This window comes from Prionailurus viverrinus, chromosome F2 (assembly GCF_022837055.1).
Source record: "Prionailurus viverrinus isolate Anna chromosome F2, UM_Priviv_1.0, whole genome shotgun sequence".
Lineage (NCBI taxonomy): Eukaryota > Metazoa > Chordata > Mammalia > Carnivora > Felidae > Prionailurus > Prionailurus viverrinus.
In genome coordinates this window covers 69042596-69066216 of record NC_062578.1, presented here as the reverse complement: position 1 = coordinate 69066216, position 23621 = coordinate 69042596, and the positions used below count along the sequence as shown (strand labels likewise).

The window sequence follows — 23621 nt, the reverse complement described above, 5'->3', positions numbered from 1 at the left end:
TTTTTAAAAAATAAAAGTAAGATATAGAAAGTCAGTACATTTTATTCACTTCCACCTTTATCCCACCCCTACAGTATATACTTCACAATGTTTGCAAAAGTAATCTGGAAATGTAAATTGGTATTATTGTTGTAGTCATATATTATTGTTTTAAATATCTCATGCTTGCAAATGGTATGAACAACCATAAAGACACCAATGTGCCTCCCCTTGTTTATGAAATAAAAGTTTATGAAGACAAATGAAGGTTTCTCTATAACCACCAGAGTAAATTACCATCTGCAATTGAGTATTTATCTTTCCCCACATTTAAAACTTACTACACATACACTTTATTATACATATATCTGTGTGTATGTACGTATGTGTATATCTATACATATATACACGCAATACATATCCATAAACTATGTATTTGTGCTTTGCATGTTTTTAAGCCTTATGAAAATGATATACTCTACAGACCACTTGCTTGTTTCGCTCAACATTATTCTTTTTGAGATTATTTATACTCATATATGTATCTTCATTTGAATAACTTAAAAGTAGTATTGAATAGAACACAACTAATATAATCATTCTCCTATAAATGGTCATTCAGTTCCCTTCTTACCATTGCAGACAATGTGGCTGTAAAGATTCTTGTACATGTTTACTTGTCTAAGGGCATCCAGAGTCCAAAACTCAGAATGGAATTATTGAGCCATAGGTTTGACTTTACGTAGACTTCGATTTTTTTTTTCTTTTTTTTTGTAGACGGTACTGACTTCTTCCCAAAATAACAGCAGCAATTTACATCCCCAGAGCAGGTGTATTTTCCAACTTCATTTATGTCCCTGTGAACACTTGGTTTTGTCAGAATGTTTCATTTTTGCTTGTCTGCTGCATGTAAAATGTATCTCATGATGGGTTTTAAGGTTTTAGTTTACTTCCCTCGTTATTAGCAAGTGGGGCATCTTTTCCAATTAGTTTCTCGTCCATTAAGGTTTTGTTTTACCTGTGCATTACCTATTCATTTTTTTTTCTTTTTGGTTGTTTTTTTCTTATGAATTTTTATGACTTTTTATTCAGGATACAAAATACTTGTCAGTTATGTGTTACTGACACCTCCACGTCTCCTGCTTGTCATTTTTATAATGTTTTCTGGAAAAAAAAAGGTATAAAATTTGAAAATAGTCACTGTATCCTTTTTTATTTAGTGACTTGGGTTTTGTGGCGTCTTCTTCCCTTCCTCCTTAAGGTCACAATACTGTCTTCAAACATTTTTAAAATTTACTTTACACATCAAGTAATTAATTCACCTAGAATATCTTTTTGGGTATCGTGTAAAGTAGAATTATAGCATTTCTATATGTTCCTAACAAATTATTAAAACAACATTATTGAATTAGTCTACTCTTTCCTCATTGGTTTTAATGTCCCCTCTGTCATATACCATATTTTTGCATATTTGTGGGTCTTTTCCTGAGTTCTTTATCCTATTCTTTTTTTAAAATGTTTATTTACTTTTGAGAGAGAGAGAGAGAGAGAGAGAGAGAACACAGGCAGAGGAAGGGCAGAGAGTGAGGGGGAGACACAGGATCCGAAGCAGGCTCCAGGCTCCGAGCTGTCAGCACAGAGCCTGACATGGGGCTTGAACTCAGGAACAATGAGACCATGACGTGCGCCAAAGTCAGACACTTAACCGACTGAGCCACCCAGGTGCCCCTCTTTATCCTATTCTATTGATCGAGATCTATGTATCCATTTCTGGGACAGTTTTAGACTTGCTTCATTATTATGTATTATAATACACTTTGATATCTGATAATAAAGCTTATATCTAACATGACAATTCAAAAATTTAGAAGCATCCCCTCACATCTATTTTGATTAGACTCTTTTCAGTCTGAATACAGGGGTCGGCGGGGGGTGGGTGCGGGGAGGAATTCAGTTCAGGATGCTTTTCTTAAGCCTTTGATGATCAATGTTTCAGAACATTTGCCAAGCTACATTTCCAATCTTGTCCTCAATGTCGACAGCCTTTGTTTTCCATCCGTTTGTCCTTTTCTTCAATATTTCTGGGAAGCTTGTCATTGTTTTTGGAAAGCTTATTTCCACATATCCGAGCTCACATTTTATACTTTCAGCTTGGCTTTCACTTTCTCCATGATAGCGTTTGACCCCATATCATTTGCATTTCCTGTGGTCCTTCTTTATATCCTCTGCCTCCCCTTGGCGATTTATTTTCTTAGAGTTCCCAGTCAGCTTATTCTATCCTAATGGCATTCTGTGCCTGCCTCCTAGAGCCTTCTCTCTACATTCTAGGATTCCAAACAGAGTCCGCACATTTCATTCCGAGTCGAGCAGTAGATAATTCTCAGATCTATCTTTCTCATAGTCTCCAGGATTTTCTCCTCATTCTTATGCTCTATTATTTTGTCATGTACATCGGCTGTCCTCTGTACTCAAATGAGATAGGGTTTTGAGAGCCATCAAGTGTCGCTGTCTGCCAACAGGCAGGGTAGATGAATTTTCGGGGCTCTGGCTGTTCACTCTTCTCACATCCATACCAACTGGACAGGTTAGTGTTTTTTAGCTTCCAGTGTTTCCCAGGTAGAGCAGCCATTCATTCAGTGGAATCCGTCTACATTTAGACAGGAAGAGGACATAGTGGTATCCTCTCCGCTCTATTACGTGTTTCTTCTTTTGTTTTGTTTTTTACTTTAAATGAATGCAATTTATGAACATCTGTCATCCCCGGCATGTCCTGTCTCACTAGGCCTTTAATCTCAGAATGGCTATGCAACCCGTCCAATGGACTTTGGCCCCTCTGTGTCATACTGCAACAGAGTAGTCTCTACTCTTTGTCTTTAATCTCCCGTTCCATGCCATTTATCCACTCCCTTCAGACTGCATCCCAACACTGCACTAAACCATTCATGATAACGTACCAGCGACCTTCCTCCACCATGGCAAATCCAGAGATCAACCGTTAGTCCTCATTTACCTGACATCTGTAGAATTTGACACAGTTGATAAGGTCTCCCTGTTGAAACACTTCTTTAATTGCCTTCTAGAGAGCTCTGCCTTCTAGTTCTCTTCTCAGGTTGGTGTCCCTCACTGTCCTTTTGCATTGGTCCTCATGTTACTGACTTCTTAGTGTTGAAGTGATGCAGTGCTCAGTGCACAGAATTTTTCTCTTCTCCATAGACATTCACACCCTAGTATCACTAGTCTCATGAATTTAAATACAATTTATACACATATAAGTTTTTATATCTACCCTGAGTCCTCCCCTGACTGGCAGAGTCATTTATCCAACTGCCTGTACAGTGTCTTTACTTTAATAGTCAATATCAAACCATATACATCTCAACTATTTTCTCCCTCATATCTGACCCCAAAAATACCCTTCTACTTCTTGGTTAATGACTAAATTCATCTGCTCAGGTTACCGTACAAAATATCATAGACTAGGTACCTTGAATGACAGAAATTTATCTCTCACAGTTCCAGAGGCTGGGAAGTCCAAGATCAAAGTGTCAACTGATTTGATTTCTGCTGAGGGCCTTCTTTCTGGCTTATAGATGGCTGCATTCTCACTGTGTCCACACATGGCAGAAACAAAGCCTTTTCCTCTTTTCAAAGGACACCAGCCCTTTGGGATGAAGACTCCACTCTTATGACCTCATTAGCTAGCCTTAATCATCTTCTTTAAGGCCCTGATTCCAATACAGCCACACAGTGAGGGTTAGGTTAGGGCTTCAACATATGACTTTTGGGAGGACACAATTCAGTTCATAACAATGACATTTTCATTCATCTAAGTGCTTGATCAAAATACCTTAGAATACCCTTGACTTCTTTTTCGTCTGTTTCTTTTATATTCTATATGCAATTTGTCAGCGAGTTCTTCTGGCTTAACCCTTAAAGATGTTTCTAAAGTCTGCAGCCCTCTCACTACCATGCCTGCTATGCCAGCTGCCATAATTCTCCGTGTAGGAAGAGCCTCTTTGCTTCTGTTCTTGCCCATCTCTCTGCTGTTCCTTCATCACGCAGCAGCTGGGGTCACCACTGGAAAAGGTAAGCAGGATTATAGCATTCTTCTCAACACTCTCCAGTGGCTTCCGATCTCACTTAAAGTAAAAGTCAAGCCCTTACAATGAACTCTCACTCTCTACAATCCAGCTGTCTGTGCCTGGATGATCTCAATCCTACCAACCTTGCCTTTTCTTTATTGCTATTTCCTGAGCATCTGAACCAAGCCCCCACATTAAGGATCTACGGTTTGCTGCACCATCCATCAGATACATCCCCATACTCACACCCTCAGAAATCCCCTGATAGCTTTAAATAAAAAGACTAACGCTCAACATTTCCTTTCCCCCTTATCATGTTTATGTTTCCCCGCATCGCTGACACTTATTTGTTATTTGTTGTGTTATCCCATAATTAGAATGTAACCACCGTGAAGGCGGAGTTTATTTCTTTTGTCTTACTACCTGCTTTACCCGCGCCACCTAGATTACGTGGCACACGACTGATGCTTCATAAATAACAAGGAATTAATAAATGTATTATAGGAGTAGCTATTCACAATCCTGCTTGGTACGTATGGTGGAATGAGTTGACCCCGACATTTTTAAGCATGCGCTCCTCTAAGAGGAGATCAGCAGAAGGTCCACGAGACAGAGTGAACTATGACAGTTAATGTTCATCCATCTAGCTCACCTAGTATTGGGTTTCTCATCTTTTTCTTTTTCTTTCTTGATTCTTTTTAATGGAAGCTTGGGACCTGCTTCATGAGGGGCTGCTAGCTATTTGCAATTTTAAAATAGAAATGGAAAAAGAGGAAACTTGTCTGAAAGGATATATTGCTCATGCCGGGTCTAAGCTATGAGAGGGATAGTAAAGCTGGGGAGGAGTCAAGGTCATACTTTGAGTCAATTCTGCTGAAGAAAGAGTCAGAAAGGCAGTGACAGCCAATAACGAGGCAAAATAACCCCCAAAAGTGACTGGCCAGATGTCAGTATGTGAAAGCCACTGCTCCACTGTCCAAGAAAGGCAGGCTTCTCTGAATCCAACACAGAAAATAGATTATTTTGGTGCTATCCTGAAAAATGGGAGAGAAATGACTCACTCGTCTTTTGGAATGGTGTTAAATGAATGTAGAGATTTGCACCACCTGTTTAGAAAGGGAAAACAATGAATACTGCCAACTGACCAGGAAGACCATTAGTGTTGTCTTCCTTTAACATAGAGAGCACCTAGTTGCTGCAGGCCAGTGCCAGTAGGTCACAAATTACTGTAGGTAGATGTCTGTGAATCTTCCCTCGATGCTGGATTTGTGGAAACACGTTCCATAGATTTAGAAGATGGATTACAATTCTCTCCATCTTCCCTTGAGAAATGTATACAGCTAAGGAGTAAGGCAGTCAAAGCAAGTGTCTACCACAGCTCCAGAACAGACATTGGGGGACATGAAGAAGACAAGTCTAATATGTAACTGACATGTCTTGGTGAACAAACAAACATATCCTTTCTTATCTTTAAATGCATGTGACTTCTGGATCAGTTAATCTCCCCTCTGGCTATCCTGGACATATCTCCAAGCAGAGTGACAAGAGGTAGTGAATTTTGACAGTCCAAGAATATTCCTGCATGGAAAGGTGGTGTGCATCTTTCTCCTACTGGTTTTTGAAACGTACCCTGGATTGTTGTTCCTTCAAATAGGTCCTTCCACACCATCCAGGGAGCCCTTGAAGGCGGACATTTTATCTTATTCCTGTTTGCAAATTACATCCCTGGCACAGACTAAGTATTCCAGGGTACTCACAATGTCTGTTGAATATAGATTTAATGAATGTGGATGTCCAAAAACTGTGGATCTCCAAACATTTATTGGATAAATAAAGGAAAAAATGAGTTTAGCATTTATTGCACATAAAGTATTTGCACCCCTACTCTTCCCCACCTGCAAGCCATGATTCGCCTCCATTTCCAGAATCAATCACCATGTGACATACACTTTACTTGTTTATTTGTCTTCTAGCACACTCCTAAATGACAAACTCCATTAGAAATTGATGAATGCAGCCTATCATATTAATAGAACTATGTAGAAAAATGTTGCAACATCCCCCTTGATGAGAAATATATTTGACAAAATTCAACACCCATTCGTGTTAAAACATCAAATAAAATATAAATTGGTAGATACACCTTTAACATAATAATAAGTACCTTGCCCCCCCAAACTGACATCGTATTTAAGGGGAAACACTATAGGCTGTATCATCTTGTCCACTAAAGTTAGGAGAAATGCACGGTTACCCACTATCACCCCTATTATTTAGCAGAACATTTAAGGCATTATTAGCCAATACAATGAGATAAAAGGAAACAATTAGGGGCATTTGGTTTGGAAAATAAGATGTAAGTCAATCATTATTTACTAACGATACGGTGAAAAATCAGGGAAGTTCTCCTTTTCTCTTTTGTACCCTCTGCTGTCAGCACACCCACGCGAGGCCTGGATCTTCAGAGCAAACCACTCCTTTTCGGCTTGCCAGTGACAGTGGAAAAGGGCCAGGGTGTCACTTTGCTTTGAAGCCCTAACTGCCTGCCCAAAGTTAATTTGCTTCCCCTAAATTGAAGGCTATCACACATCCCCCTGATTGCACAATTTGCCAGTTAGCCTTCGTGAGGGCAGATCTGCCAGTCAGTGTAAGGAAATGAATGGGGAAAGCTAAGATTCCCGGATGCTCACCCAGAAAACTTCATATCAGCTGCATAACAAGTGGCTCTCAAAGGGCTCTAAATTTCTACTGTAACAAATTACTACAAACTTAATAGCTTAAAACAACACACATGTATTATCTTATAGTTCTGGAGGGCAGAAGCGTGAAAGGAGACGGCAGGGCTAAGATCAGGTGTCCACAGGGCTGCATTCCCTCTGGAAGCTCTAGGGGAGGATCCCTGTCCTTGCGTTTTCCAGCTACTGCAAAAGCTACACGGGTCCTGACTAGTGACGCTTTCCTCCAATTTTGAAGCCAGCAAGGTCCTTCTCACACTGACTTTTCTCCGGTTCTCTATCTTCTGCTTCCTTCCTCCACATATAAGGGCTCTTACGATGACATTGGGCCCACCCCAATAATCCAGGCTACTCCCCTCGTCTCGAGGTTTGCTGATTAGCAACCTTAATTTCACCTGCAACCTTAATTCCCCTTTCCACGGAGCCTAACATATGCAGATGCTAGAAATTAGGACACAGACATCTTTGGAGGCCCATTATTCGGCTTACCACAGGCTCTTAGATGAGAGGCCCCTAATTTTATAAATCAGGAATCTGAGATAAATAAAAATGAGCTGACCTGCCTCAAATCACATACCTAACTCTAATCTTGGCTGGGTATGGATGAGAATTTAAAATGCCCATCTCTCAGACCAGATCAGTCTTCACAGAGCAGACACACACACATCATATACTTTAGTCCTCCCTCCATTAAAAAGAATAACTTAGGGGCCTCTGCGTGGGTCAGCCGGTTAAGCGTCCAACTCTTGGTTTCGGTTCAGGTCGTGATCTCACAGTCCGTGAGTTTGAGGCCCACATCAGGCACTGTGCTGGCAGAGATTCTCTCTCTCTCTCTCTCTCTCTCTCTCTCCCCCCCCTCCTGTGTACTCTTTCTCTCTCTCTCAAAATAAATACATAAACTTTAAAAATTTTAAAAATAAAAAGAATACCTTACTCCATTTGTAGTATATAGACCATTTTCAAAGTGCAATACACCATATGGAAATGCTGCACACTTTTTTATTTCGAAATTCAAAACACAACGCCTAATAATATTTTTAGTTTACCAGGTGGCAGTGAAGATGACAGCAAGCACAAATTATGGAATTGAAATCTTCATGACTATTACTACCAGTGTAACAAATCTGAGCCCTGAGACCAGAAGGAAGTTGTTCTTCTATGAAACACACGTTGAACCTGCACATGTCTGAGGGAACTCCTGTCACAGCCTTGAAACTGGGTGTTTGATCTCCAGGTTCAAATTCGAGCTGACACTGCAGTTACTCTCTGTCTCTCTCTCTCTCTCTCTTTTTAATTAATAACTGTCTGGGCTTCTTTTTCTTGAAAAGGTCAGCATTCAGTAATATCATTAAGAGACATCTCTTTTTCGGTGAGGCAGCGGGGAATGTTCGCTCTCGGAGCTATAGAAATTAGGGAACTGAAGAGGTCAACGTATTTGCCAATGTCACACTCAGGACTGCCTTACATGGAAGCTCTTTCGTGATTTGTTCTGTTCTATTTTGACTCCAGAAGAAAAGACGCTGTCAACCCCATATAGAAGGCGATTCCACTTTTCTAGTTACATGGTGCTCTTTTCATCTAATTTCTTCTCATTTTATTATAACCCAGTGCTCTTGGTTATTATCTTTCACTTCCATTCATACATTGCCCCGTGAACTTATCCAGATAATTTGATCTGCTGAAAGAACCAATTAGCTTCTGTATTCTCTAAAGAGATCTCCCGCCTCTTTGGAGAAAGAGGAGGCAGGAGGAGGAGGGAATTAGAAGACGGATTCCATGGTGGAGTTTGGAGCCTGAGGTTAGAAGAAACAGGATTGTTCTCTCAGGGGTGCCTAAGTGGCTCAGTTGGTTAGGCATCTGACTTCAGCTTGGGTCATGATCTCATGGTTCATGAGTTCAATCCCTGCATCAAACTTTGTGCTGAGAGCTCAGAGTCTGGAGCCAGCTTCAGATTCTGTATCTCCCTCTCTGTCTGCCCCTTCCCCCTCATTCTCTCTCTCTCTCTCTCAAAAATAAACATTGGGGCGCCTAGGTGGCTCAGTAAGTTAAACACCTGACTTCGGCTCAGGTCATGATCTCCAGGTTCATGAGTTCGAGCCCCACATCGGGTTCTGTGCTGACGTCTCAGAGCCTGGAGTCTGCTTTAGATTCTGTGTCTCCCTCTCTCTCTGCCCCTCCCCAGATCGTGCTGTGTGTGTGTGTGTGTGTGTGTCTCAAAATAAATAAAAACATTAAAAATTTTTTAACTAAATAAACATTAAAAAAAAGAATAATCTGTTCATTCCTGCCTCAGTGCTGACTGGGATTCCATACCTATGACTCCTTGAAAATCTCAGGCTCTCAGACAAGGAGGATTGAAAGGATGCTACTGGGCTACTGGAGAAAAGTCAATCAACATAATTCTGCTGCAAATCCTGAGGTCCTTTTCTATGCACCAAATATTTTATGATGATAATATATAAAGTACACAAAAAAATTGTAACCATGTGTGTTGATGGATGTGAACCAAATATATCGCAGTGATCATCTTGCAATATACACATATATTGAATCATCGTGTTGTGCACCTGAAACTAAAATAATGTTATATGTCAATTATGTAACAATTAGAGATATATTTTATATACAATATATAATACTAAAATATAAAAATAAATTTGTATACACACAAAATATTAGAAACAAAGGAAAATAGACATCAATTCCAACATCAGCAAGGGGAAGGAAGGGATAAGGAACAGAGACAGCTTTATTGGAAAAAAAAAAGCCCTTTGAAGGTCATGATTGGTTTTTCATTGTCATCCCAGTACTGCATAGTGTGGGGAGCCTTGAGTGTAATACTAAGAAGTGTGACTTTTTTTTTTTTCTATCTGGAAAGGAGGTATGACTTAACAGATGGAAAAGAGACTTTGTAGTCATATAAACTTTGGTTTGAAAATCACGGTAATACTCGGTAGCTGGGGGAGGTTTCAAAATGTATTTAACTATTGTTAGCCTCAATTCCCTCACTAGGAAGGATAGTGGACAGCAGTGTCCAGATTATAGACTTGTTTTGTCAGTAAGATAAGAAACTATCCAGATACTTGGAAACACCCAGCATGAATCATGCAAATCTCCACTTAGCTCCCAATTCCACATGATCATATCAAATCTTATGAAAACATTTGTCAGATCGAAATAAGGGCTCTTCAGTGTGGGATTCAAACCATCCACAGCCTGGTGCCTATCTACCGCTCCAACTCAGAGACGTAAGACTATTTACTCATTCATTTAACAAATAGTGATAGAACATCTAGCATGAGTAACGTACTACATCAAATGTTAGGTGAGTAAATTTTATTCTGATGGGAAAAGATGGTGGAGATGGAATTTTATAGATTTAGATTTTCATTATTCAGTTTATTTTCCAAAATAAATATGTATTAGTTTATAATTAGTTTTCAAAACCATACCAGGTCCATATTATCCCTCTTTTATTGATGAAGACAGAAAGGCTCGGGGAATTAAGTAAATTTCTCAAAATAGAACAGGATAAGGAAAATGCAAGCAGAATTTGAATTACAAAATTTTAAAGTGTGTAATTTTTGTTTTGGTTTCTCCTTGGCCTTTAAGTTAAAGACAATGTTTTTTTTTTTTTTTATCTGTGTCTTCCCTAATTAATTTTGATAAAGAAATTTGTGTTTTCAAAAATATTTTTATTAAGGTGACATTTAACCAAACATTGAGGAACACTTGTTTTTTTTCTCCTCTGTGCCCCCATAAAGGAATTTCCTGCCTTAGCCAGAAAACATTGAATGATACAGTTGAGCAATGTAGTTCCTGAATCTTTGTAATTATTTTCTGGCCTGGAGTTTTTCTCCTTGGGAGGTTCAGAAGCATTATTTATACATGACATTTTGAGGTTGGTAACCCTCTTCACAAATTTTCTTTCCTTCCAATGTCAAGGAAAAGAAAATCTCTTTGCATACTTTTTTTTCCCCTTAATCTCAAGAACTCTTCAGACATGTAATCAATTTTGATCCATTTGGAGAGCACTACATCCATTGAGAAAACATGGTTTCTCTGACCTCTATAACAATTGCCCCAATTTTCCCACCAGAACCAAGGAAGATCTTAATGACATCAAACTCTTATCAAAATGTTCTCACTCATTATGTTAGCCAGGCTGAGCAGTGGCCTAATTGTTCTGGAGTTTGTTTTGTTTTGTTTTGTCGTCTTTTCTCCTTGGGATCTAGTGTAGACTGAGATAGTCTTGCTTCTGAGAACCAAGGGCATGGATGACAAACCAAAGGATCAGAATATGCCCCACATTATTCTAAGGAGACTGTTTCTCCTCTAGGAGTCTCCTAAGTTGGAATCTTTTCTCCTAATTGTAGCTCTGAGGCAGCACATTTGACCAACACACGAAGCTATTGGATCTCCTAAGCTCCGGCTCCTTCTCAGTTTTCCTCAAGTGTTGTCTTTCCCCAGATGTTTAGGGATTCCAAGTTGTATGTTAATTTTTGTATGTGAAGTTTCCCATCAGACCGCCTGATGCATCTCTCTGCAGTGTCGGCTGGAGGTAACCACAGAATGTGGCTCTGAGGCTGTCTTCACTGAGAACACTATGTGTCCGAGAGTGACCGCCAACCATTCTTTCCTGGAGTGACCAGTCATCCAGGGTACTGTCTCTTATATGTGACACAAGCTCCCACACCCTTTGCTTGCACCTGCAGGCAAACATCCAGGTGAGGTTATATGGCTGTATGGTCAAGGGCCAAGCTATTCCTATGGGCCAAACGAGTGAGTGCATTGCTTTGCTGGTTGCCACGGAGTTGGTTCTTACTCTGAGTCTAGGTCACTCCCAGGTGTGCAAACTTTTGCTGCCAACCTCAAACTTGTTATCAGACCTCCTTCGGTGTTTTTCGCTGTGGTTTCCATTTTCAATTCTGTGTTGTCTATTTCATGTCTTTCAGGGTTTTTTCATGGTTCCCAGTACCTGAATGACTCTTTTGCCAGCATGATGGTTATGGATTTATTTATTTATGTGCCATTTTTGTCATTTTGCACTTGGAGCAAGAGAAGAAGCTATGATATATTTCAGGCTGCCATCTTAAACAAATGAATCGCATATGCCCTCTATATGCTCAAGAATCCACAAACATCACCAACAAACATTGACAATTATTTCACTATTTGCTTTTGCCCTCAGCAAATTGGGTAGTTGAAACCACGTCTGTCTTTAGGTCTATTCCAGGTTGATCTCCAATCTGTTATCAGAAGAAAAACAAAAATGAAGCTGGCCATAGTCTCTCATTTTCATAAGAATCCCCCCTTAGAAATATTCAGTAAAAAAAAATTAAATGTAAAGGAGAGTTTAAATTGTAGGAAGCTGAGACAACCCAAAAGATCAAACTGTGTAATGAGACTCAAGAATCAGAGATTTCTATCTACTACCAGACCTTACTAATGTCTTCAAGAATATAAGTCGTCACAAAAACACAGGCAGAGCAGGGAAAGGCCCAGGCCTTCAGTGCTACTTCCCAGGCCCTTTCTGCCTACATCAGATGAGTTATGGCCCAGGTTGACTGATGTGGTTTCTAAGTAAAATGTCACTAACTCTCAAAGCTCTTGCACTTTATGCTCAGACACTTACCTAGTTTATCCAACCTCTTCCAGGGAGGCACCTCTCATGAATCCATGCATCCCAGATTTGTTTGCTGTAAACAAACCTAGACAACCAGGCACATTCTACTAAAAACATTCCTTAGATAAGTATTCTGCTAGCAGAAGCCATTGTTTGACAGCAGGTCTAGTATTAGTAGGTTAAAAGGCAATTAGACTGGGGCACAAGGCTTCTTTCTCAGGAATGTCTCTTCCCAGTTGCGCCTCCACCACTCCCTCCATAAAAGGAGTAAATGGGTTGACTTGCTGCTCATCTCTTCCCTTCCCAGCAAACAGTCAACATGAAATCAGTTTTATCTCATGTGGGCCACTGTCGCATTCAATTCTAATTCAGCAGGTGTAGAAAGAACCTAAATTGTTGCTGTTTTTTTTTTAATTCTTTCCTCAAATCCCCTTGAAAATTCAAATAAAAAGTACAGAAATAGAGCAGCTGTGAGAATCATTCTTTATCTACATAGAACATATTTTTCTTTAGTTTATCTTTTTTAAAAATGTTTTGAGGGGCGCCTGGGTGGCGCAGTCGGTTGAGCGTCCGACTTCAGCCAGGTCACGATCTCGCGGTCCGGGAGTTCGAGCCCCGCGTCGGGCTCTGGGCTGATGGCTCGGAGCCTGGAGCCTGTTTCCGATTCTGTGTCTCCCTCTCTCTCTGCCCCTCGCCCGTTCATGCTCTGTCTCTCTCTGTCCCAAAAATAAATAAACGTTGAAAAAAAATTAAAAAAAAAAAAATAAAACTGTTTTGAAAAGCATCTCATTGGCTATTCCCTCCTAACATATTATGCCACTAAATGTGTGGAATCTTAGTTTTTAGAATTTCACCCTTAAAAATTACGGTTTTAATGTTTAGTAAGTAGCACACTTGCATAGAGAAAAACTGGTAATTCTCACAGTAAGATGTAGAAAATAGTTTCCATGTTGTTTGCTAAGTCCTATCCTTTGCTAGTGCCTACCTGGAACATTGTATTGAGAAGGATTCGCAAGTTAGTTATAGATTTAACAACAACCAAAAAAACTCTATGGTTAATTGATAATTTGGGTCATGGGCATGGATCTTACCATTCATGATCTAAGCTATCATTAGACATACTAACTTACAATTAAGTTGCAGTGACAAATCTGGGAACAGTTTTGATAGATAAATGACATGACCCTGTTTGCCTGAGATAGTTCCGATCTTGACCTACTGTCCCCGTGTAATTTTTCATAGTAATTGTTAGTATCATTTACTCTCAAAGGTATCCTATGAAGAGGTTATGTTGTATGGCTACCCTAGTAACAGAATGCAAGAAACTGAATGAGGAGGCATTAGATTGAGGCTCTTGTTAGGAATCTACATAAGAGGTTACAGAAAATAAGATTTAATAAGAGACCTTAGGGACAGTCAAATGTGGAGAGATGTGAGGATTACTGTGGTAAAGGATTGCCTGCATGAGTCTTTAGAGCCTCTCAAACTTGAGATCCCGGTTTAAATATCCTATTTCGCTGGGGGATCTGGGTAGCTCCTTTGGTCAGCACAGAGCCTGGAGCCTGCTTCAGATTCTTTGAGTCCCTCTCTTCGCCCCTCCCCTGCTCACACTCTCTCTGTCTCTCAAAAATAAAATAAATGTAAAAAAATAAATAAGAAATAAATAAGTAATAAGTAATAAATAAGTAAATAGGCAAGTAAGTAAGTAAATAAATAAATATCCTATTTCACTGACTGGGTAACCAAAACTCAGAGAATGAGAGTTTAATTTAATTATTCAGTTGCTCAGCTTGTTTTTGGCACATCTACTGATTCCCAGATCAATGTCTCTTTCACATACAGCATGCTTATAACACCATTTTCTATCATTTGTCTTAAGAAGCTGTGGTGGGTTGATGAGTGTCCCCTAGAAATTTCTGCTCACCCAGAACCTCACAGTGTGACCTTATTTGAAATAGGGTCTTTACATACAGATAGCTAACAGACATATGAAAAGATGCTCAATATCACTCATCATCAGGGAAATGCAAATCAAAACCACAATGAGATACGGCCTCATACCTGTCGGAATGGCTAAAATTAACAACATAGGAAACAACAGATGTTAATGAAGATGCAGAGAAAGGGGAATCCTCTTATACTGTTGATGGGAATACAAACTGGTGCAGCCTCTCTGGAAAACAGTATGGAAATTACTCAAAAATTTAAAAATAGAATTATCCTACAAAGCCAGAAATTGCACTAGTAGGTATTTACCAAAAGGATACAAAAATACTGATTTGAAGAGACACATGCAGCCCAATGTTCATAGTAGCATTATCAACAATAACCAAACTATAGGAAGAGCTCAAATGATGTCCATCCACTGATGAATGGATAAAGGAGTTGGTATATATTCGTTACACACATACATACACACACAATGGCATATTACTCAGCCATAAGAACAGAGAATGGAATCTTGCCATTTGCAATGATGTGAATGGAGCTAGAGTGGATCATGCCAAGCAAAATAAGTCAGTCAGAGAAAGACAAGTACCATATGATTTCACTCATTACGTGGAATTTAAGAAACAAAACAGACGAACGCAAAGGGGAAAGAAACAGGTAAACCATAAAACAGACTTTTAACTATGGAGAACAAACTGAGGGTTTATGGAGGGAAGGTGCAGGGTGGGGGTGGGGGGCTAGATGGGTGATGGGTACTAAGGAGGGTATTTGTTGTGATGAGCATTGGGTATTGTATGTAAGTGATGAATCACCAAATTCTACTCCTGAAACTAATATTACACTGTATGTTATTTGACAGGAATTTAAACAAAAACTTGAAACTAAAAAAGAAAAAGAAATAGGGTCTTTGCAGATGTAATTAATCTCAAAATTAAATCATCCTGAGTTTGGAGTGGGTCCTCAATCTAATGACTGGTGTTCTTAGAGGGGGAGAGAACACAGAAAGACACAGACACCACACAAGGGAGAATGCCATGTGACACCCACGTGAAGATCAGGATAGTGCATCTACAACCAAAGAATGCCAAGAATGGAAGACAGCCAGAAATGAGGAGACAGGTATGGGACAGATTCTCCCTCACCATCCCCTGAAGGAACCAATCCTTTTAACACCTTGGTTTTAGACTTCTGGCCTCCTATCCTGTGAGACAATACATTTCTGTTGTTTTAAGCTATCCAGGCTGTGGTCCTTATTACAGCAGCCCTAGGAAACTAATGTACCAGCTCTTCTCATTCACGTAGATTTCATAAGGTCATTAAATTGCAATCTTTAGAGGGCAAGGATGAGATGATGTTGGTTAATGTGTCTTTTCTTTCATGGAGGAATGAATTTCAGTAGTTTTTTGATGGTACAGCTAGAAACACAGAAAAGCCTGAATCCTGCTGCATAATTTATCTCTACTTTCTCCATCCTCTCTCCAGCCCCCAAAACCCCCACCCCAACCAAAGACAGTTTCTTGGAGAGCTGTATATAAAAGAGCCATTGTCACATGGAAAACAAAGTATTACTTTATTTAGTGGCATAGCACCATGCAATTCCTAGAGCAAAGCTCCAATAAAACTTCAGTAAAGTGTATATATCAAGTTTGAGGCTTAGGTGGGACCTTCTGATTCCCTCCTTCCTTTGAGTCATGGGACAGAAAGGCAAATTATAGACTCTGACTGAAGGAGCAATTCCTTCTTTCTTGGAGAGGAGTGAGGAACTCAGTGCTAAGGAGTAGAATCTTCCTACCATGGAAAAGAATACAACAAGGTCTTTTCCCTTCTGCTCTTCAAATTGAACCAGTGCCTTGCATGTAGTTGGGCACTCAATAATTGCCTATGGAAATACAAAAATCACTTCAAATGATGCACATAAAATATGTCACTGCTATCCATTTATTGGACCCAGTGTGGTCTCACTTTTGCTTAGATAAAAGGGAAATCTCAATGTGCTTTTATGTCTGTTTATTCATGTAAGCATATATAAAGAGACTATTAAATTGCAGTTTTTTTGATGGGCACTGGATATCCAAAGATGAGTGTAAAATAGTTTATGGAGGTCAGAATCCAATGGGAGGAACACCTGGGTGGCTCAGTTAAGTGTCTGACTTTGGCTCAGGTCATGATCTCACAGTTCACGAGTTCTAGCCCCATGTCGGGCTCTATGCTGACAGCTCAGAGACAGGAGCCTGCTTCAGACTCTGCGTCTCCCTCTTTCTCTGCCCCTCCCCTGCTTGTGCTGTCTGTCTCTCTCAAAAATAAATAAAAAACATTAAAAAAAAAAAGAATCCAACGGGGATATGTATAGAAAAAAAAGCAAAGAACTATGATACTTGTGATAGATATCATTCTATGTGTATGTTCAGCCTTCCATAGGTGCACAGGGGAGATATATCTAACTCTGAAAGCCAGGGGAAGGAAGACTGGGAAAGGTGATATCTGAGATGGGTCTTGAATGACACATACAAAGTTTGATCAGAAGAATAAAGGACAGAAAGTAAAATATTTGAGGCAGAGGAGCGTTTCCATGAAATCTCATAGAGAGGAGACAGGGTTGGGTAAATAGAGGAGCCACACTCTCTGAAACACTGGGTGTGTGTAGAGGAAATAGATGAGGTTAGAATGGCAGGCAGGGGTCCTGGAGGGTCAGGAGTGGCAGAACTGCATATCTCAAACTGAAGATTCATGACATTCATGATGATGACATCATCAAGCAAAGGCTAAGTGAAGTTATGTTTGGCATATTCTGATGGAAGAGATTCACTTAAAAAGTACAGTGTTACCCAAAAAGTTAATTTTAATACATATTTATGATCAATAAACTATACAGAAATAATTCACCTATTTTATTACTAAAATTTATATCAGAATGAATTGACTAATGTTCTAAACACATTTAATGAAATATTATCACTCATGGTACAGTAATCCTCAAAGGCAAGAACCATTATAATCTCCATTTTACAGATGGGGAATCTGAGGTACGGGGAGAGGTTACATATCTTGCCCAAAATGACACACCTGGTCAGGGCAGGATTCAAACTCAGGCTAAGTCAGGATCGCGTTCACTTATACCAGTGCGTTGCCATGTCATTAATGATGGACTGCCAAGACGCGCGTGATGTAGGTGCCCCACCGATTTGGGGTTTAGTTGGGACTGAAACCCAGGATATAAAATCAGGGGTGGCTCTACCAGACTGAGAGAAGTCCTAAGCGAAAGCCACACATGAGATAACTTGTTTTCCTCTACCTCTACTTGTTCATTTTCTGCAGAGCCTGATCCAAATACCCTGCTCTTGTCATATTCTTTGTCGTTTGCAGACAGTTTTGCGATAGGTATAACCTCATCTTAGTAGTCACTAAACGAATGGGTCCTTGCTTTTTCAACCAGTTTATGAATTGCTATATCATCTTGGACTGGAGTCTGAGTTCTCATACCTTTCATAAACAAACCACTCTACGTGTGTGACTCACGCATGAGGCGAGTATGGCTGAGTTCTGATGGGGTGAAATCACTTGTGGCATGATAGGTCTAAGCACATGGATATCCCACGCCCCGTAGAGCACATACCAGCTTTTATGTGCTCTATGTGACTATCCGGCAATGGGTCTTGCAACAGATTCTGCAGATGCCATACCCCCATATGCAATGCCTTTCCTTATAAATGGCCAAGGCAGTCACAGAGTCCTTGAGGCTGAGGTCCTTGTTAAAGGCTGCTCAGCTTCAAATTTCAGCTCCACTTTGTTAGCTGTTAGCTTCGACAAACCACTGATGTTCCCGAGCCTCAGCTGCCTCCTCTGAAGATAATAGTGCCTAGGGATTTTTTTGAGGAACCAAGCTGATAATGCATGCAAAATCCTTGCTGTAGTCCCTGGCTTATCTAAGCACTTCACAAACATTGGTTACTATCATCATCATTATTATAAGTGGCTGAAATCCAAATACATTTATATCGTGTTGATTACTAGTCTGCACTTAGGGCTGAAATAGGAACATAAAATTTTGCAATAATGAAGTGTCCCAAATTTCCAAGTAAGTCAGGGAGGTGTTCATTGTAGTCTGGTTTGAAAATCTGGATGTGTGATGGTTGGCTCTCTCATGGTAGCAACTCTTGTAGGTCGGTTTACTTCACATGCATCCCTAACTATACCTTCTTCCACTATTGAAGGTCAGGGGACTCATACTTTATTTCCTAGCCCAGTGTTGAGATTGAAATAGGAGTCTTCTATAAAGAACCTCCTTTCCTAAATTAAAAGACAAAGCCCACTTAGTGTCCAGATCTTGGTTTCCAATGCCATTCCAGTAAAAGAGAAAAGGGCTCCCAGGAGAAATGGATTATTCTAGGATTGGAGTACAAAGAATACAAGATGGGCATGAAGAACCTTGTGCCAAAAAGTAGGGAAGTGCTCAAAACAACAATGGGGGTCTATCAAAGAGACACAGGAGTGAACTGAAGAAGCTCCCAGCAGCCAAAGCTAAAACAATTTGAGAAAAAAAAATGCACAAGGTAACATTGGATTATAACCCAAGGCATAAAAGAAATGTCAATAAGTGTATATGAACATAAAAGGTTGGTTAAATAAATGAATGGGAGAGGAGAGGCAAATCTCTGGTGCAGAAACTAAATAATGCCATTGTGCCTTCAGCGGTAGGCTTTCATTCCGTAAGTATTTATGTGTTATTATTCATGACAATAATTGTGCAATGTTAAGATTGATTGGTCCCTGTCTCAGCCCAGTTCTTACGTTGAATCTGCTTGTGCCCACCAAGCACAGTTGCAGACATTATTTCTTTCTATACATCCACCATCCATCAATGACCAGGGCTCACCCTTTCTCATGCATAAAGGAGAACTCAAGGACAGTGAGGGTAATTGTTCAGTCAAGAACCAAGCAAAGGGTAAGGCAGACATGGGTATCTGTCCATAGGCAGTTCTGGACGTGCTTTGGACACTAATGACAGCATCATGAGTGTAGCCCCTCAGATGGACAGAACAGTGCTCACTCAAGAGAAACCGAGCCTTCCCTAAATTCTTTTCTTTTCTTTTTTTATGTTTATTTGTTTTTGAGAGAGAGAGACAGAGTGTGAGCAGGTGAGGGGCAGAGAGAGAGGGAGACACAGAATCGAAGCAGGCTCCAGGCTCCGAGCTGTCAGCGCAGAGCCCGATGTGGGGCTCGAACCCACGAACTGTGAGATCATGACCTGAGCTGAAGTCGGACACCTAACCGACTGAGCCACCCAGGCACCTGAGCCTTCCCCAAATTCTGAGTCTACTCCTCCTATACAGTCCTTCCAGTTCTGAGGCCCTCATCTGGGGCCACACATTCCGTCCCCCTTTGCACATTGTCTGTGCACCCTTCCCTTTGACAAAGCCTGGAGAAATTATTTTCTCATGTCACAGATGGAAGCCTTGCTCCTCTCTTCATATATTCCAGAGTTACTGTGCCCACCTTGAGTAATTTCTACCGATCACATTTTAGGATTTTGAATCTCAAAACCATCTTTCTGCTGCCACATCCTTTATTCAAGGCACTCAATGAACAGCCTAGTTTAAAGAGAACCAAATGATGACAGAGCTGGAAACAAAATTAGCTATTTCAAAAGCATTCCACTTCAATCTGTCTTTCCTCCTTCTCTCCCTCCAGTTCTTGAAACAACCACATATTCCCATGATCATAGTGCAAAGCAGAAAGTCTCCAGAGCCTTACGGCAGGCACAGATGAAATGCGGATGCAGACGAAGGAGAGAACACTGTCAGTTTCCGAAGAAACCTTGAAGGATTGGGAGTTGGACACGACCCAGGAAAGGGCACTCCTGGTGGAAAGAGCAGCCTGGAGCCAGGCAGGGAGCAGGGAAGCACACATCCACAGCAACTATAGCTATATGTGGTCAGTGTGTTTGGGCACAGGTCAGAAATTTAGATTTTTCTGACAGTGTGACGAGTGAGGACCTGCTGAAGGTGTCAGACAGGGGTGTGGGGGGGCAGTGATAGAATGGTACTTGCAGAAATGAACTACTGTATATCTGAAGGACAGACAGATAGATGAGAAATGAACATGGAAACAGCAAGACTGGTCCAAAAACTGTGCCACCACATGAGAGGTGACAAAGGGCCTAAACCAGGGCTGTCGCCACAGAAATGGAGAATAGTGTGGTCAACCTGAGGCTTCGTAACAGCTGGAACCCCTTACCTGCTCACTCTGTGCCAGATATGGTCTTCCAGTTTTACCTGGATTATTTTGTTTAATCCTCATTACAAGCCAATGGGAGTTATATTGTTATTACTGTATTTTACAGATAAGGAGATTGAGGTTGGATGACAATCACTGGAAAAACCCTGGGCTCTCTCTCTTTTCCTAGCGTAGTCATTGAGATAGCTTCTCTCCAAGAGGGCCACCCACTGTCATTCATTTCCCCCGACTCTAATTGTCATTTCCCATCGAGGTAGAGTCTCTTCATCCAGCCCTTTCACTCCAGGCTGTGCTATGACTCCTTCGGTCACAGAATGTTGTGTGTACCATACTGCCTTTGCAGTCATCGTCAGCCAAAAAACATAGGAAAGACTACCAGTGAGAACCACCTTGCCAAGCTCGCTCAACACGAGAATCATGAGAGATGGTGACTATGCCTGCTGTAAGCCACTGGGTTTTAAGGTTGTCTCTGTAGTAACCGATAACAAAAACATTAATGAGACTTCTTTTGTCTCTCAGAAGTGTTCTGCTGTGGACAAGGCATTGCATGGTTAACCTGCGTTTAGGAAGTATAAACAACCGGGACAACCCGAACTCAAACCCAGGTGTATCTGTGCTTTGAACCGTAAGTTCACTATGTAAGAGAGTAAATGGTGTGTGCATTTAAATTCTCTGGGGAAAATGAGATGTTTTATTAACCGCTTCACACATCAGATTACCAGGCACTCTGTAAGTACTGAATTAAAAAGTGTTTGTTAAGTGAATAATTAAATACATGGATGGGTTAAAGAACGGATGAGAATCTGTGGCCCTTAGTGGGTAAAACAGTTGGGGAGACCATGCACTTTTTTTTTTTTTTTGCAGAAAAATAAGCCAGCGGATACATTTATCAGCTCACCACATGCTCCCACCGCCCATTCTTCAGCCTAAGCTTTAACCATGGTGGAGATGAAAGGGTGCAAAAAAAATCTAGAATAAAACCTAATATGAGGTTTCAGTAAACTCTAGGGTAGACCTTTTTTAAAAGAATGATCTGATTTTTTTTTCTAAAACAGAAATTATGCCTAGCTTTTATAATGGCTCAGGCCTTCCTCAAGCACTTTTCTCATAAATTTTAACATTAGCATCCTTGGTGCTGCTTAACTGCAGGTAATATGTTTTTTCAGCCATATTCTTCTCCTAGAGCTCATTAAAAGCTCTCACTCCTGTAATGATTTCTGGGCCTCCAGTCAGACTTATTAGTGCAAAAGGAGCGATAGATGCCTAAATGTCAGGTCTATTTACCGGCTGAAAGGGCTGTTATTGGAGAGGCATTTGTCTTCTGTGGGGACATGCTGACTGTAGCTAGTTAATTCCAGTCTTCCTGATGGGAAACGGTCCTCCTGAATCCAAAACTATTTAGTCCAACCAGGCTCCAGCTTGGCGCACGGCAGTCCGGGTCATGCAACTTCCCAGTGTGTTTTCAACAGAAGGAGTGATTACTGAAGTGGCCTCAGAAACTGCCCGGCAGGCCAGAAATGCCTCCTGGGCAGGCACTAAACGTGCATTTAGCATTTATCCCCCAAACATAAATAAGTGTGGAAAAAGACAAAATAAGGCACAAGAGGTCTGAACGTAGCACCAAGAAGCAACGTGGTTCTTTGTGAGACTGAGGTCACGCAGCAGATGCCGCTGCAAAACAAAAGCCTAATGAACCATTTCAGATGTAGGGAAAGGTGCAGAAAAATAGAACAAAAATCTGTGCACCCAGCACCCACTTTTAGAAGTAAATAATTACATACACCTAAAATAGATGTTTTTAAGGTTCAAAAGAGTCTATGCATTCGAAACGTTGCCTGGCTGTTAAAAATCTAATTAAAAAGCACAGCACAAGGCTTAGCACGATGAATGTCTACTCCTTCTCTTCCCCTCCTTGCAAAATGTGTAAATAAGCTCTCTGGCAGTGAGACTTCCAGACCAAAAGATACGTGTTTGCGGGTAAGTTTGGGACGGTGAAATTGTTATAAGCGAATAAAGCAATTATTACTGTTGTACTTTCCAAATGAAGTAATGTATTCTTACGGGAGATTTATTTTCTCTTTTTTAAGTAAAGATTTTGTGCTGAAATGCTTTGGAAAGCTCCCAGGGATAATTCCACTATTCAAGTACAGTCTCACAGATTCTGAGGGTGGAGAATGAATGATAATTAACTCCACTCATTGTGGAGGTTTTTGTAATCTCCTGTTTTAGTTCGAGCATGGGGGGAAATATGTCCTTGCGAATCTGTAGAGAAATTAGCCAAGTATGTAAAATCAACTGAATCAGACAAGGTAAATAACAAGAACGTAAAAGGGCATAACAATAATGAGCCACGTTCACTGACCAGCTTTGAGGTGAGAGTCATTGTGCTAAGTACTTCATGGGTATCGATTTGGTTAGCCTTTGTAAGGACTTGGGGTGTTAGGTACTGTGATCCTTTTTTTTTTTTTTCAGCCAAGGAAATCCATCATAAGACAGGTTGATATGTCTGGTGTCAGAGACGTGGGAAGTGGTAGTGCTGGGTTCAAATCCATGTTTTTAACCACTGTGCCATACCTTGTACCACTCGGAGGATATTGGCAAAGATGGGGATCGCTAGTCACCTAGGAGCAGCTAAGAGATTGCACTAGTCCAACCTCTTCATTTCACAGGTGAGCAAACAGGCTAAATGGGGTAGCACCTCTGCAAGATTACAGGGCTGAGGCTTCGGTTCGGATCCCTGAATCGGACTCATTTCTTCTTTTTCATATGTCCGAAGTAGAGTGGATCGTTTTTCTTCTGAAACCTATTTATCCCACCATATTCCAGACCCATGAGATCCCAGTGTTCTCAACCCTGGCTGCCCTGTGGAGTCATCTGGAGAAGATTTAAAACAAAACACAACGAAAGCTCAACCAGATCAAGAGATTTTTACCGAATTTACAGGTCCACAGCGGCTCTCATTTCTATCTCCTCGACCTTGGATCCAAACCTTCGGCGTCTCAGTAAATGGCACAA

General features: G+C 40.6%; 2 long non-coding RNA genes across 2 annotated transcripts in view; both read left to right on the top strand.

The window, feature by feature from the left end:
- LOC125156573 (uncharacterized) overlaps positions 1 to 11479 on the top strand; it is a 136300-nt gene extending 124821 nt beyond the window's left edge. Inside the window, exon 3 of the long non-coding RNA XR_007148675.1 lies at positions 11346 to 11479. This is a non-coding gene — a long non-coding RNA (uncharacterized LOC125156573). The remainder of the gene's footprint in view (positions 1 to 11345) is intronic.
- Positions 11480 to 21136: 9657 nt separating this feature from the next.
- LOC125156461 (uncharacterized) lies at positions 21137 to 23609 on the top strand. Its single transcript, XR_007148618.1, has 3 exons — positions 21137 to 21231; positions 23079 to 23275; positions 23433 to 23609. It is a non-coding gene; the product is annotated as an uncharacterized LOC125156461 (long non-coding RNA).
- Positions 23610 to 23621: the final 12 nt, after the last annotated feature.